Raw genomic sequence first — 15,739 nt, 5'->3', positions numbered from 1 at the left:
TATTTAAAAAATTGGAAGTCAGATACAACAGAAAACCTATGTCCAAAATGGAAAGGTCCATATTGGGTCATACTATCTACTCCCACTGCGGTAAAGCTAGAAGGACATTCTTCATGGGTCCATATATCTAGAATAAAACCTGTACCTCCTTCACAGGAAGCCAGTGAGCAAACTAACATGACTTCTTACTCCTCTGAACCCATAGAAGACCTCAAATGCCTCTTCAAATGAAAGTGACAGTTGTGTATGTTCTCTTTATTTTCCTTTCACCTATCTTAACTGATAATTCCTTTCTACAGTGGGCACAGCATTATGCTTAACTAGAAAATCAGAGGCGCCTGGGTGCCTGGGTGGCTCATGACCTGCCTTCGGCTCAGGTCATGATCCCAGAGTCCTGGGATTGAGCCCCATGTCCGGCTCTCTGCTCAGCAGGGAGCCTGCTTCCCTTCCTCTCTCTGCCTGCCTCTCTGCCTGCTTGTAATCTCTGTCTGTCAAATAAATAAAGAAAATCTTAAAAAAAAGAGAAATGTATTAGAAAAATACAAAATCAAACGGGTTATTGGATATGTGGAATTTTGCCTCTGTCAAGTACGTCTGGGTTACCCTGGTGGGTTTCCCCTTTACAGGGCACTGGTTGGCACTCTCTACAGGATTATATTTCAAAAATCATATATGGAGATAGTATGTATCAGGATAAATCTATCACTAATCAAGATACTTCTAGGGGCGCCTGGGTGGCTCAGTGGGTTAAGCCGCTGCCTTCGGCTCGGGTCATGATCTCAGAGTCCTGGGATTGAGCCCCGCATTGGGCTCTCTGCTCAGCAGGGATCCTGCTTCCTCCTCTCTCTCTGCCTGCCTCTCTGCCTACTTGTGATCTCTGTCTGTCAAATAAATGAATAAAATCTTAAAAAAAAAAAAAAAGATACTTCTTCCTGGCCCATGATCAGTGAGACATGGAGTTCACCAGGACATAACCAAAATTTTTCATACTCTTAAACTATTAAAGTCCTAACTGACTTTACAAGCCCACAAATTCATACCCACCAACCAGGGCCTAAGCTATAAAACCCTACTTATCATTATACTGAAGATGGCATATATCAAATTTGGGATACATATTTGTGGCTCACACCCACTATTGGACAGTTCAGTCAAAAGGCAGTTTTATGCTGGGAACAAAGAAAACCTACGTATGATACTTGGGCAAATAACACACGACATCTAGGATGGCTATCATTAGAAATGTGTTCCCAAATAATAGTACTCCAGGCTACTGACTGGTTTGGTACTGATGGGGTAAGGTGACCTGGCATTAGATGGCCAGCTCCAAATGGAACCCACTGGATATGTGGAACTAATCTCTGGTCCTGGCTTCCTCCAGGGTGGATAGGTCGCTGCACCTTAGGATTTGCCTGGATTCATGGATGCATTACTAAAACCATCACTACTCCAGCTAATCTCCCCAATTTAAAGCAAAGATGGACACGATCTGTTTTTAAATGGTATGATCACTTAACATCCATTTTTGCTCCATCTTGTAGGACTAGAGGATGTCATTTGGCATGTAGAAGCCCTTAATAAATACACTGCAAAGGCACTCAATGATTCACTAAATAGCATCTCCTTATTTAATACCGAAGTCACACAGATGCTCAAGGCAGTCCTACAAAATAGAATGGCCTTAGATGTCTTCACAGCAGCATAGGGTGGCACATGTGCTGACGGGGTCCGTGATCAAAGGAGCGAGACTTATACAAAGCAAAGGTCAAGCAAAGCTTTATTTCACTCCAGTATGGAGAATCAAACCGACCGGTTGGGGCCATCCCTTACAGAGAGAGTGATGACCCCCAGCTTCACAGACTAGTTTTTTTTTTTTTTTAAAGATTTTATTTATTTATTTGACAGAGAGAAATCACAAGTAAGCAGAGAGGCAGACAGAGAGAGAGGAGGAAGCAGGCTCCCTGCTGAGCAGAAAGCCCGATGTGGGGCTCAAACCCAGGACCTGGGATCATGACCTGAGCCGAAGGCAGCGGCTCAACCCACTGAGCCACCCAGGCGCCCCCACAGACTAGTTTTTATAGAGCAAAGGCCATGTGGTTGATCCCGGCTAATGAGATTGTCTCCACCTGGCCTGACTCGTCCTTGCATTTTGGGCTCTGTTATCTCCACCTGACCTGACCTGTCTTTGTATTTGGGCTCTGTTACCAGGGACTGGTTGACCATATTTTACTGGTTTCCCGGACTTGCTTCTAAGTAAGTTCCTCTTGGGGGGAAGGGGGGCAGGGTCAGTTTAAGTTTTACTGCGTAAACAACAAAATGCCTGTTCAACCGAGATGGAGTCGCTCTGGCTAAGTAGGCCCTTACAGTGCAATTATCACAGCAGAATGTTGTGTGTACATCCCAGATTATCACAAACATATCACAGGACTAATAAAAGACATGAATACCCAGATTGGGGCTCTACAGGATCCTTTTCTCTCTCTCAGTGATTGGTTAAGGTCCTGGTTTAAAGGAGAACTGTGGTCAACGACTAAAGATCTCTTTTTTGGACTTCTCATTCTTATAGCCTTATTAATCTTAATGTGTTGCCTTGTTCAGTGTTTCTCTACTTGGTGCCAAGACTCCATTGCTGCAATGGCTTCATGACGACAGATGATCCTTACCACGTACAGAGACACTTCACTGTCAGCGCTGGATTCAGCTGCCTCCATCTTTCATAACTCCCCTACACATTCCTCAACTGATCAGTGTTGACCCAAGTATTTAGGGACAACTTTATGCCCCTATTCAGCAGGAAGAAGTTACAGAAGATGAAAACTTGCATCTTCAACAACCTTAAAGATTTAAGGGTCAAAATTGTTCAGGGGGGATTGATGAGGGAACAGAAGGCTGGGTGAGGACAAAGCAAAAGGCTGACACCTTACAACTTCCCCACCCCCATTCCTAGGTGGGACACATGTGACATTCTTTAGGAATCTCCCAACTATCTTAAAGTTAATAGCTTGCTAAAAGGGCAAAGGGAAAAACAATCTTGACAATGCAAGGCCTCTGGTATCTGGTATCTTGTAGATCATCTTTAGCATATGAAAGTCCTATTGAAACCTCCCTTTTCCTTACCTCCCCGCCTTGCATAGAATGCACACACCTTGTGCCTTGCCACAAACCTCTACTGGGGAAATGTGCTTCTGATTTGGCATGGGCAGGGACTTTCCGCCCATGGATGGCAGAGCTGGTGGCGACAGTCCTCTTGCCATGGCAGAGTAGCAACTGTTCCCTCGGAAATTCCTCCTTTATATTTTCCTTTACAATGACTTTAGTAACTTGACTAGAAACTTGCCATTCCTTGGTACATAACCTACCACCCCTCACAACCCCGGGGCAGCATCTCTTCCTCCACGGGTCCTTTCTCTGTGCTTTAATAAATCACCTTTTTGCACCAGAGACGTCTTAAGAATTCTTTCTTGGCCGTCAACTCTGGATCTCACTTACACTCTAGAACTTCATCAGCTGTAGCAGTAATGGCTATAATTCCCAAAATAGCCGCTACAAGCAGTCCAAGAAACTTTTTTGTTCTACAAACCCAGTCCTTCAAAACTGTTAAAAGTACATGCGTATCTGGAGAGCTTTCCCAAACACGGTGTTGTTTCACCAGTAACCAGATGCCTATTCTTCTAGCTCTGAGAATAATAGAATTGTCTGTATAAACATTTTCATCGATTCAGGTGAATGTCTTACATTGGGCCAGTGTATTTCTTTCATTATGATCAAAAATCATTTTTCCTATAACAAAAACATAAGGATCTCTAACACATACTCTTACCCATTCTTCTCTCATCAGGGAAAAGGTGAATGCATAATGGATTGGACTGATAAATGTAAGAGCCATTCCAAACTCTTAGGTGATGTGAAGCAGGGACCTTCTATAAATTCTTTTGTCTTTTATGATAATCAACAAAAGGGGATGGTGCGGAAAATCCATGCCCATGCCAAATCAGAAGCGCATTTCCCCAGTAGAGGTTTGTGGCAAGGCACAGTGATCAGAAACTTGCCATTCCAAGATCCCACGAGTGAAGCAAGGTCTCCCAGTGCAACTGGTGACTGCCATCCCTTTGGGGGACCAGTCTCATACTATTCCATAGGAATTAATGATGACACTGGGGTGAGAAGCTCGACAATCCTCCCACACGGGACAAATTCCCTTATCAGACCATATCTGCGCCAATTTGCATTTGGAAATAGGGGGCGCTGCTGCGCTATACCAATTACCCTGATACTCATTGGCGTGGAATCCTTTAGTAGAAAGTAAATGTAACAGAACTTTAACTAGACTATTATTAATAGGAGGTGCCACCAACCATCTTTGATCAACAGGGATAAGACAACTGGAATGACTGCCGATACACACTGGTCTATTTTGATACCTAAGGTAAGATTAATGTTTGTGCCCTCCTCTTGAGGCAATAATGGCAATCTAGGATCCAATATTACAGGTACCCATATTGATGCATTCAGATAGATCGGTATTATATCTTCTCTCCACTCTACTGGACCGGAGCAGGGGAAGATTAGGTATATCTGCCCAATAAGTAAAGTTATCTATTCGTGCATAACATCCAGGAAAACTTAAAGCTACCATGATGAGTGCCATCACAGTACATCAGATGTAGGAACAGTAGCAGTTTCAATATGCTGTAAAACATACACTGTATATAAAGAATCAGACAAAAAATTACATGTAAAAGAAACATCTTGAAATAATGTAGTAACTGCCATTAATTCTGATCTCTGTGCTGAGAGACCAGTAGTAGATAATTTTTGAGGTAGGACCGTAATAACTAGCTTTGCCTTTTGTTCCCTCATCATTCCCCCTGAACAATTTTTGGCACTTAAATCTTTTTTAAAAAATATTTTATTTATTTATTTGACAAAGAGAGATCACAAGTAGGCAGAGAGGTAGGTGGGGGTGGGGGGGTAGGAGAAACAGACTCCCCACTGAGCAGAGAGCCCGATGTGGGGCTCGATCCCAGGACCCCAAGATCATGACCTGAGCCGAAGGCAGAGGCTTAACCCACTGAGCCACCCAGGTGCCCCTGGCACTTAAATATTTATTAAGGTTGTTGAAGGTGGAAGGTCTCATCTTCTGTAACTTCTTCCTGCTGAATAGGGGCATAGAGTTGTCCCTGGTTTTTTCATCCTTTTCACTAAATTGCACCTTGTCATAGGATGGCAGAGCTGGTGGCGACAGTGCCTCTTGCCATGGCATGGTAGCAACTGTTCCCTCAGAAATGCCTCCTTTATATTTTCCTTTACAATGACTTTAGTAATTTCTTTTTTCTCTGGGATGGCATGTTCAGGTCCCTCTTTTTTAGTTTCTCCTGAACACTTATTATCGCTATCCAAATCAGGGGTTTGTAAAGGCTGCAGAATGGAGCCAATGAGAGTCTAACTAGACCATACAGTAGTCGGAATTGGCTTTCCTTTAGCATGCAAAAGTTTTAACTCCTGACCTACTTTCTTCCAAGTCTGTAGGTCCAAAGTCCATAATATAGGGAACCAGGGGCAATGTTGTTAAATTACTTTTAAAAGCTCCAGAAGTTTCTGAAATCTTGCCATTTGTGACTACATGGATGGAACTAAAGGGTATTATGCTTAGGGAAATAAGTCAATCAGAGAAAGACAACTATCATATGATCTCCCTGATATGAGGGAGAGGAGATGCAACATGGGGGGTTTGTGGGTAGAAAAAGAATAAATGAAACAAGATAGGATCAGGAGGGAGACAAACCATGAGACTCTTAATCTCACAAAACAAACTGAGGGTTGCCAGGGAGAGGGGAGTAGGGAGAGGGTGGTGGGGTTATGGACACTGGGGAGGGTATGTGCTACGGTGAGTGCTATGAAGTGTGTTAAGCCTGATCATTCATAGACCTATACCCCCGGGGCTAATAATACATTATATGTTAATTAAAAAATAATAAAAATTAATTTTAAAAAAAGCTCCAAAAGTTTGCCCTCGCTGACTTTTGCTCCTCCTGCCTTTGGGAGCCATCTCAACAAAATTCGTTTGTGCTCTCTAGATTACCCATACCCTGCGGTAAGTACCCACAACTCACCAGTAGGAAAAGGCATGGCCATGCAAAACTCACTCTGAGGCTTCTTCTCTTGTTTCATTTCTTGTCCCGGTTCGGGTGCCACTTGCAGCTTCCTCACTGCGCATGGGAGAAGAATGAGGCACAAACAAGTCAGCTGTTAAGAGAGAGGGAGGAGGGGACGACAGCTGGAAGGACTGTCGCCCCAACAACTCCTCAGTCCTGTATTTATTAGGTACAAGATAACAACTAACAAAGGAGAAGGAGAAGGTTATACATTAGCCATAGGTTTTATAGGTAAACAAGAAGGAATGTGAATGATATGTTGATCACAAGTCTTACAGGTAAAGAAGAGTAAGGTGTGTCTGTTCGAGCAGCACGGAATTTGTTGAGTGAGCACACTGAAATGGATGATCTTAACAGCAGTCTTTGATGCAGGGGAGACAATGATAAAGGGAAGCAGGTGGTGTTCAACCCTCAGCAGGTTCAGGGCCAGGTGTTCCCAACTACTCTGCTAACATGAAGCAGGCGGTGTTCTGCCCTGAGCAAGGCGGGTATCCCCAGCTGCTTGGTTCAATGACGTATGTCATCCTCTCCACCAGAGGCCTGCTGCTCGTACATGTTTTTCTCAAGGTCATCTTTAAGCGTGCTTGCATGACCAGTACAACTCCTCATTAGTTATATTTTAAGCAGTATATTATTCTGAGGGATAGTTATATTCTGGATTTGAATTCTATGTGGCACTGCCTGGAGTTAGAGTTTCTACTATATTTCAGAAGTATATTTCTCCTCAGTCATATTTGCTTTTATTTATGATTTGCTTTTCCTGGGTCTTAAGTACTCCCTGAGCCACCCTCTGAGGGTATTAACAGCTTCCCACATATGGCGGGTTCAACCAGAGATGACCAGACCCGAGGGCTTCCCTATGCAAATACCTCCAGATAAGCAATTCTATTCTAGAATCTTACTCCCTTCAGAATCTTCTTGCTGGTTTCTGGGGCCCTTTAGCTCACTTCCAGCTAATGCCTGAGGTGGTGGTGCATAACCAAGAAAAAAGAAAAAGAAACTCAAACTAAACTATCCCATTAGATCCCAGCAACTGAAAAGCCTGTCCAACCCCAAAGAGCTTCTTTGTCAGATCACCCCGGACTGACCCGAATGAGAGGTTTGCAAGTGTTGACAAACCATCAGCTTTGCACTCTTGAAAACATTTATGCCATCATCCAAGATTTGATAATATCATTTGCTAAAACAGAAGTAAGGAAACGTAGACTGGCAAATGATCTCTTCTGACTTGTGAATTTAGGAACAGGCGAAGTCGCACACCAGTTAAAAACTTACAGATCACATTTCATTAGGCACAGTTAGGAAATTGCTCCCTGAAACCTAATGTCCAGGCGACCTAGCATGCGCCGTCAGAGGGTGCTGGCCTCGTGTTCACCGTCACGGCTCCCAGCATCACGAGTGTGCTCAGAAATGTTGGACGACCGACTCTGGGCGTGGTGGGGGGAGGCCTGGAAGGGCAGCACCTGGTGTGAACACGGCCGCCACGGCGGACGTCCCGCTCCCAGGGGAGCTCTGCTTGGCCCTGCGGAGAGACGGTCAGCTGTACACCCTGAAGGTGCGCCAGACGTGCATAAACTCGGAGCGCGGAACAGTAAAATGTGGGGAAACCATCAGGAAGTGATGCGTCCTGAGCATATGCAGCGTTGGGGTTTACTATCACTTATTTCACTGTGAATTTATACCATTTAGTTTTTAGTAATGGCTGGGTGAAATAAATGGGTTTTGCAAAATTCCTGGAAATGTAAGGTGTCTGGCACAGGCTGGAAGCCCTGCGCACCAGTGAGTGCGGGATGCTCCCGTCTCTTGGCCACAGCCCCCAGGACCATGTACCATTATTTAAAGCAGTTGTTTGCCTCATAGAGGCTTAAGGGATTTGAGCCACAGAAAGGCACGTACTAGCTGTGGTGGGCGGAGTGGTGGCCCCCCAAAGATCTATCCACCTGCAACCTGTGAACTCGGTCTTATATGCCCAAAGGGTCTTTGCGGATGGAATGATGTCAAGGCTCTCCAGGTGAGGATACCATGGATTATTGGGTGGGCTGCAAAACCAAAGACACACAGACGCCAACACACAGACACTCAGGGAAGGCGGCCACGTGAGGATGGAGGCAGAGATGCAGGCATCCACTGACAGACTGGGGGACGCCAAGGATTGCCAGCAGCCCCCAGGAGGGAGTGGGGAGGTGTGGAACCATTTTCCTTCTGAGCCTCCAGGAAGAACCATCACGACTGACATCTTTATTTTGGATGTGTGGTCCCCAGAAGTGTGAGAAAATAAACTTCTGTTGCTCGAGGGCGGCAGGGTTGTGGTAATTTATTGTGACAGCTGTAGAACGAATATGCTACCCATGACAGTGAGTCCTGGTCAAACTGGGCTCAGAGAAGAGGCTTTCCAGATTTTACAAGCTGTGAATTAATAACATGGAAAATCATGCAACACTGTAACCATGAACAATCATAACGGAGGAGGCAGGTGAAATTTCAAGAGAAACACAGGTTACCACAGCTATACTTTGTTCCAGAAAGTCACCTCTTATCACAACAATCCTTCTTGGTCAGGCAAGGCCAGACTCTCTGGTAACCAAGGCACAGCCTGGAAAGTACCAAACGCCAGAACTAATTTGCCAGGTGGGGAAAACACATGCTCTTAAATTTCTCAGCTATGGCCTTCTTTTCATCTCAATATTGTCTGCTCCTTTTTGAGAGAATATTCAACACTGGGGGGTGGGGGAAGTTAAGGAAAAAAAAACCTGTCATATATGAACATTCGAGAGATTGGGGAAAGCATAACAATTATGAAAATTTCCCATTGATTATGCTTATTAGTCTGACTACATAATTTGTGGGTCCCAGTGCAGAATTTCAAAACAACTCCAGCAAAGCATTAAAGCAAGCAGGGGCCCTTCTAAGGGCAGTTGCAGAGGTCACAGTGATGAAGTTCTAGAACATAGGTGAGGTTTGTGGGGTGAGGTCCGGAGCTGACTACCAAGAAAGAATTCTCGAGACATCTTTGGTGCAAAATGGTGGTTTATTAAAGCATGGGAACAGGACCTGTGGGCAGGGAGAGCTGCTGCCCCGGGTTGTGAGGGATGGCAGGGTTGTGAGGGATGGCAGGTTATGTACCCATGCGGTTGGGGGAAGGTAAGGGAAAGGGAGGTTTCAACAGAACTTTCATATGCTAAATAGGGCCTACAAGATACCGGAGGTCTTGCAGTGATGATCAAGGTTGTCTTTTCCTTTTAGCAAGCCATTAATATCAAGAGAGTTGGGAGATTCCTAAAGAATGCCACATTTGTCTCACCCAGGAGTGGTGGGGGTGAGGTGTCAGCCTTTTGCTTTGTCCTCAGCCAGGCTTCTGCTCCCTCATCATTCCCCACTGAACAATTTTGACCCTTAAATCTTTAAGGTAGCTGAAGGTGGAAGGGCTCATCTTCTGTAACATCTTCCTGCTGAATAGGGGCATAGAGTTGTCCCTACCTACTCGGGTCAACACTGGTCAGTTGGGGAATGTGTAGGGGAGTTATGAAAGACAGAAGCAGCTGAATCCAGGGGAGACTGCTCAGGTGATCTTCCCCAGTGGAAAGGATCATCTGTGAGAGTTATGGCAGTGAAGGAGTCCATGTCAGGTGAGGAGACATGGGAGAAAACAGCAAAACATGATGAGTGTAGCAAAAAGAAAATGAAGCTCAATTAAGTTTTTTGCTAGTTGACAAAAAACCCTTTTCCAGTGCAGGAGTTTAATCAATCATTAAAGGAAAGAGGGACTGTTTAAAGTGCCAACTTGAGTATGTTAGAACCCAAGAAATATTCTGTGATAATCTGGAACATAAACATAGTATTTTGCCATTCTATTTTGTAAAACTGCTTTACACATTTGTATTACCATAGCATTTTAATAGTAATAGAGAAATGCTACTTTGAGGGTCATTTAGGACTGACCATGTACTACTTATTAAGAGCTTTTATGTGCCAAACATCCTCCAGTTCCAAAGGGGGAACATAGTGGATGTTAGTTGATCATACCAATGAGACAGAACGAGTTCACCACTGTTTTAAGTTCTGGAAGGTTGGCTAGGTTGGTAATGGCTTTAATAATGCATCCGTGATTCCAGGCAAGACCTAGAGGTACAGAGGCCTATCCAGCCTGGGGGAAGCCACGAGCACAAGTTAGAGTCATATAACCATTGGGTCCCTTTAGGAGACAGTCCTCCAATTTTGGGTTTCTGTAACTGCAGTCATGATATCAAGGGTTATTCAGTTTTGAAGGGCCATTTTTTAATGTGTAATAAAAGGCAGTCCATTGTTACTTAGTAGGGACCAAGGGAGTCCAAACCTAGGGACAGGTTTCTTTCACGAAGTTTTTGTCACCTCCATGGCCTTTTTGCCCCAAATCAGTGGCATGGTGTGAACCTTGTATTTACTTTCATTGGTTCTGAAGGTCATATCCTTTTGATGTCCTTTGAGGTGAATCACCGCTACCTCCTTAGGTAGGTGTACAGCCTTAAGAGTAATAATTTTAGGCCTGTTATTTGAATGTGGCTTGATAATAATCCCCTTTTCTTCCACATTGCTCCATGGACATGTAGGACTAGGAAAGCATATTTGGAGTCAGTATTAAGTATCAATTTGTAAGGCTTTGGCAATTGCAAAGTGCTAGTGAGCACTATGGCATACCCAGCATTTCTTACTCCTTTTATGAAAACTACTGTCATCAGTAAACCAACTGTCATTTGTATTTTTAATAGGGGCTTCTTAAATCTGGCCAACTAGAGTAAGCAAGATCAATAATCTATCAGTTTTTGCTCTATAGAGAAAGAAGTACAATGGTCAGGTTCAGGCATACGGATAACTACGTTTAAAGTCTGACAAGTTTTATTTCTGGCATATCTGTAAGGGTAGCCTAGTATTTAATAAGTTGGCCTCCATCACCCATTGGTGGCCTTTGGTGTCTAGGACATTTTGGGCCTTAGGTGAAGTCATTACAGTCAGGGACTATCCCATAGTGAGCTTTGAGGCTCCTTTTACAAGGAGGGCTGTACTATACTTAGCTAACGCATTTGTTTGCAACTGTACCTCAACAGAGTTGGCTTCTAGGAAAAATATGACTAAGGGATGAAATGAGTAAGCCCTTTGAGTGGTCCAGCCTTAACAATATCCTGACTACAGAGGACCACTGTAGAGAAAACTTGTCAAGAGATAAGGGGAGTCCCACATACATCATCCAATCCAATCATAAAGAATGTGGGGTCATCCATTATCTCCACAACTCCATAGATAATCCTGTGGAGTGGGGTATGCTGGCTTTTAGGTAATTTCATTATCCCAGCCACACACAAGGTGATAGTTAAGTTATACAATTGTTGGGGAATCAATCCCATTTTTTCAGTTGTTTAATCATGTGCCATGGGGTTCTGTTATTATCCCCACAGAATAAAAAGGCAAGAAGATCATCTAAATGAGCTATTGTGCAACTTTTCTGAAGTTTACTCAGGTTGTCTAGCTTAGGTAAACAAACATTTAAAGACAATCAAATCTAGAATTTAACATCCGTAAAGGTGTGTTATTAAAATATAATTTTTCTCTCTAAAATAACCCTCATTTCCAGAGATAGCCAAATTGGGACTAATTCATCCAAAAAACAAGTCCAGTTTAAACAGATTTGGCCTAATTATTTATATAAGATCAGCAAGAACAGTGAGTGATCATATAGATCTTTTAGAATCTGCTTTGCTGGAACTTCTTATAGGGAATCTCTAGGTTGAACTTTTAAAAGTGGCCTCTCCAGGCCAGAAGCCAAGCCACATACTTGCCATCAGACATGCCTGCAATACCAGTTAATTTGGGCGAATTCCTCTTCCTGTGGTCCCCAAAGTATCCTGAGTTTCCTGCACCTGCCAGGAAGTGACATTCTTTACTCACCTGGTGAGGCTGCTTGGAACTCTGTAAGCAAGGTATCGGGCCAACAGTTCCAAGGGGTTTATGGCTCCAGGTTTTATAAAGTCAACCTTAGGTCCTTTAAGCAGTCTGTTCATATCTGAGTCTTTCTCAAATATGACATTCCAGTCAAAGCCTTGGTAAAATAACCAGAGTTTCCTATGGTGTCCTGTTACAAGGATAACAGATTCTTATTGAACTTATGCAAATGACTGATGGCCATGGAAGAAAGAATACTTACTGAGACCTTTGGTTTCAGAGGGTTCAGATAGAGAGAAAAGTTGAATGCCTTGATTTGTTTATAAATGAATATTTTTACATTTCTGTAAGTCACAGATAAGTAAAATTTTCCTTAGTGTGGAAGAGCAAACACTACAGAACCAGCAATGTTTAAAATAAGAGACAGAACACTATAATCTTTTAGTTCATTTAGTGCCATGTTACTAATTCTGGTTTAGTTTGAATGCAGCTTTTACTTAGTTCTGGAAGTTCTTACCCATTTCGGTTTTAGGATTTTTAACATATCAAATACCTGTATTTGTCCTGAAAGTCCTTTATATGAATCTCCTTTAAGGTGAAGTTCATTTTACAAGAGAATTAAAACAATTATAAATGGCAAAAACTCAGAATAGATATGGTAAAGAGCTTGAGAGTTTACAATTTAGCTGGCAAGGAAATCAGGTTATTTTTTTGACACATAACACTTCAATAATTACAATATCAAGTGATGATCTTATCTAAACATAAAACTCTAGGAAATGCATAGAACCTTTAGAATAGTTACAGCCTTTACCCAAATGTAACCCAAGGTTTATCATTTGTTTAGCAGTACCTCCTGAGTAACTTAGCATACCAAGGAAAAGCCTACAATTTCAATCTTCTCAGCATTTGCTAAAATCTTATAATAAAGTTTTAAAGCACATGCCTAAATATAATTAGGGATGTTAAAGACCGGATATAGGCAAAATGCGGAAAATGGTTTTTCTAGACAGGTAAAGAGTAAACAACTGTTTACATTTTCTTCCTAACAGTAGTTTTAAGAAAACTGTCTTTTTGAATGGAGGCAATTTTAATCTTATACCAATGTACCTTTAAAACCCATTCATTTCGGGGCACCTGGGTGGCTCAGTGGGTTAAGCCACTGCCTTCAGCTCAGTTCATGATCTCAGGGTCCTGGGATCGAGTCCCACATCAGGCTCTCTGCTCAGCAAGAAGCCTGCTTCCCCCTCTCTCTCTCTCTGCCTGCCTCTCCGTCTACTTGTGATCTCTCTCTGTCAAATAAATAAATAAAATCTTAAAAAAAAAAAACCAAAAAAAAATAACCATTCATTTCAATCTTAGTCCATCCTGACCATACCTAAAATTCCATTCCATTCCAATTTCCCTTCACAAACCTTCTACAACTTTCCTTTGCATTCAGATTGTGTCCCAAGCCATCTTTCCAAACAACCAACTTCTTTAGAACAAATTACCTTTTATCTTTAACAAAGTGCATTCCCATTCCTTATCTTTCTTATGTATCTTTCCCACATATCGAGTTGTTTCCCTTATTTCCATTAGTCTTAGTTACAGTTAGCAGAATTTTGTACTCTTAGAAACACCTTAGTCTCTAGTCAGTCATTAACCAATTGTGAATTGTTATAACAGAATTATTTAGATGGCAAATTTATGAATCAGTTAACAAAACATGTTTACCAACAGATTTAAATATTCTTAGTTTCTGTAAGAAGTCAAAAGCACAAACCTACATCCAGTAATTAATGACTTAGCATTTTTATCTTGTTTGAAAGACCTAGATGTCCAACAAATTTAATTCCATTTGTCATCCAAGCAAAACTTTATAAACTTTGACATTACCAAAGACTCTGAAAGTTATCTCAACAATTACCCATGAAAACTTTGAGACAATGAACCATCAGTTTAGTCATCTTTTTGCTAACAAATTGCAACAGAGGTAACACGAGGTTATTTGACCTTCAGTAAACCTTGATAGAATAAAAGCTTCACCTTTACTGCTGCAACTTCAAAGACATGTCTATCTTAATCAAACCAACGAACTTAACTTAGTTTAAATGCTGATTTACCTTCCACCTGGGCCCACTGCACTTTGAATGTTTACCTGAGACACGGGTGGGAGGATCTGGAGTGGGGGGTGTTAGGTCCAGGGGTGCTTTTCTTGCTCCTTGACAGTGAAGAGAGAAGGAGCCGTGGTGCATGGTCTAGAGGCCAGTCATGCAGGCCACACCCACGTTGGTGCAGAAACAGAAGGGGGAGACAGAAGAACAAAGTGCTGCCAGAAGGCAGAGAAAGGATTCCCGGTTTTGAGCTCATCAACCCCAACAGAGGAGCAGATGCCATGTTTTCCTGCCAGCAAGGGGGAAGGGGATAAGCAATCCAGGTTGGGCCAGAGAAGACAGGGAATTTCCCTGAAACAAAGCGAGTTTTGGCAGCTGCTTGGGAATATTCCTTACAGTCTCCGTCTCGAGTTAGACGAACCCCAGTTGGCTCCAGTTATAGCCATTAACATGAAAATGAGTGAGGGAGAAGCCCTCACATCTATTAGGAGGAACAGAGAGATAAAAGGCAGAGTCCCCTTTGCTACAGATAGCCTGTACAGATCCTCCAGCAACCTGGGTATACTAGGAGGCTTATTTACATAAATATCATCCGATATGTCAGGAGGGAATTTACTAGCTGACTCATTTGGGCAAACACATTCTGCAAAAGGCCCTTAGGTTGGGGTCCTGGTATAGAGCAATGAAGGCCTGGGTATGAGCAATGAAGGTACCCTAAGTTTATTTGCCCTGTTTTCTGCTGAGACCATCTACCTGATAGATCCAACTGAGGCCATGCAGTTACAGGAGCTCAGTCCTTTCCTAAGTTTTGCAATCCAAATTATTTCCAGTGGGTTAAAAGGCACCCCAAGGTAGAGTCCTTGGGAACTGAAGAAGCCTACTGAGGCCATGCTCCCAGAAAAGTAAAGAAGGTCCATTACCAAATCCCCCTGACTCCTGGGTGGCATCCCACACATGATATGTCAGAGGTGTGTCAAAAGCGACCAGAGGCGTCCCTCAAGACATTGCTATTGATCACAATCCTGCCTTCCCCAGGAAGGCATTCCTGCCATAAAAGGCCCTGGAGGGATGTGGGTGCCTGGTGAATGGACCAAAATACTGCCATGCTATTGTCTGTCCTGAAGACTGCATACTGTTTTGCCATTTTAACCCATGGAAATACTAGAAAAGTTTGGCAAAGGGAAATTACCCAATTTCATAGTTTAAGTAGTTTGTAGAAGACACTGACAAGAAACAGTAAAGACTGAAATCATCATGGTCTATGCGACATTCCGAAGGCAGAGGCTTTAACCCACTGAGCCACCCAGGCACCCCTCTATGCGACATTCCAACACATGTGGTCCTTACAGCCAACTTCCCTAGGAAATGGTCCCCGGTTGCATTTTAATTCAATCGGGTACTGGTTTCAGCTGGCTCCCAATGGAGGTCCTGTGGCCAGAAGTGGCTAGACCAGGGATGTGGAGGCGATCACATTAGATCAGTCAGGAGGAAACCTCACATGGGAGTCTTAAGATTGGCAGCCATCCTAGTGACTTAGGTGGCCATCCTGTGCCCAAGAGAGACAGCTTTATATAA

Source organism: Lutra lutra, chromosome 6 (genome assembly GCF_902655055.1).
Source record: "Lutra lutra chromosome 6, mLutLut1.2, whole genome shotgun sequence".
Classification (NCBI taxonomy): Eukaryota; Metazoa; Chordata; class Mammalia; order Carnivora; family Mustelidae; genus Lutra; species Lutra lutra.
This window is presented reverse-complemented; position numbering follows the sequence as displayed.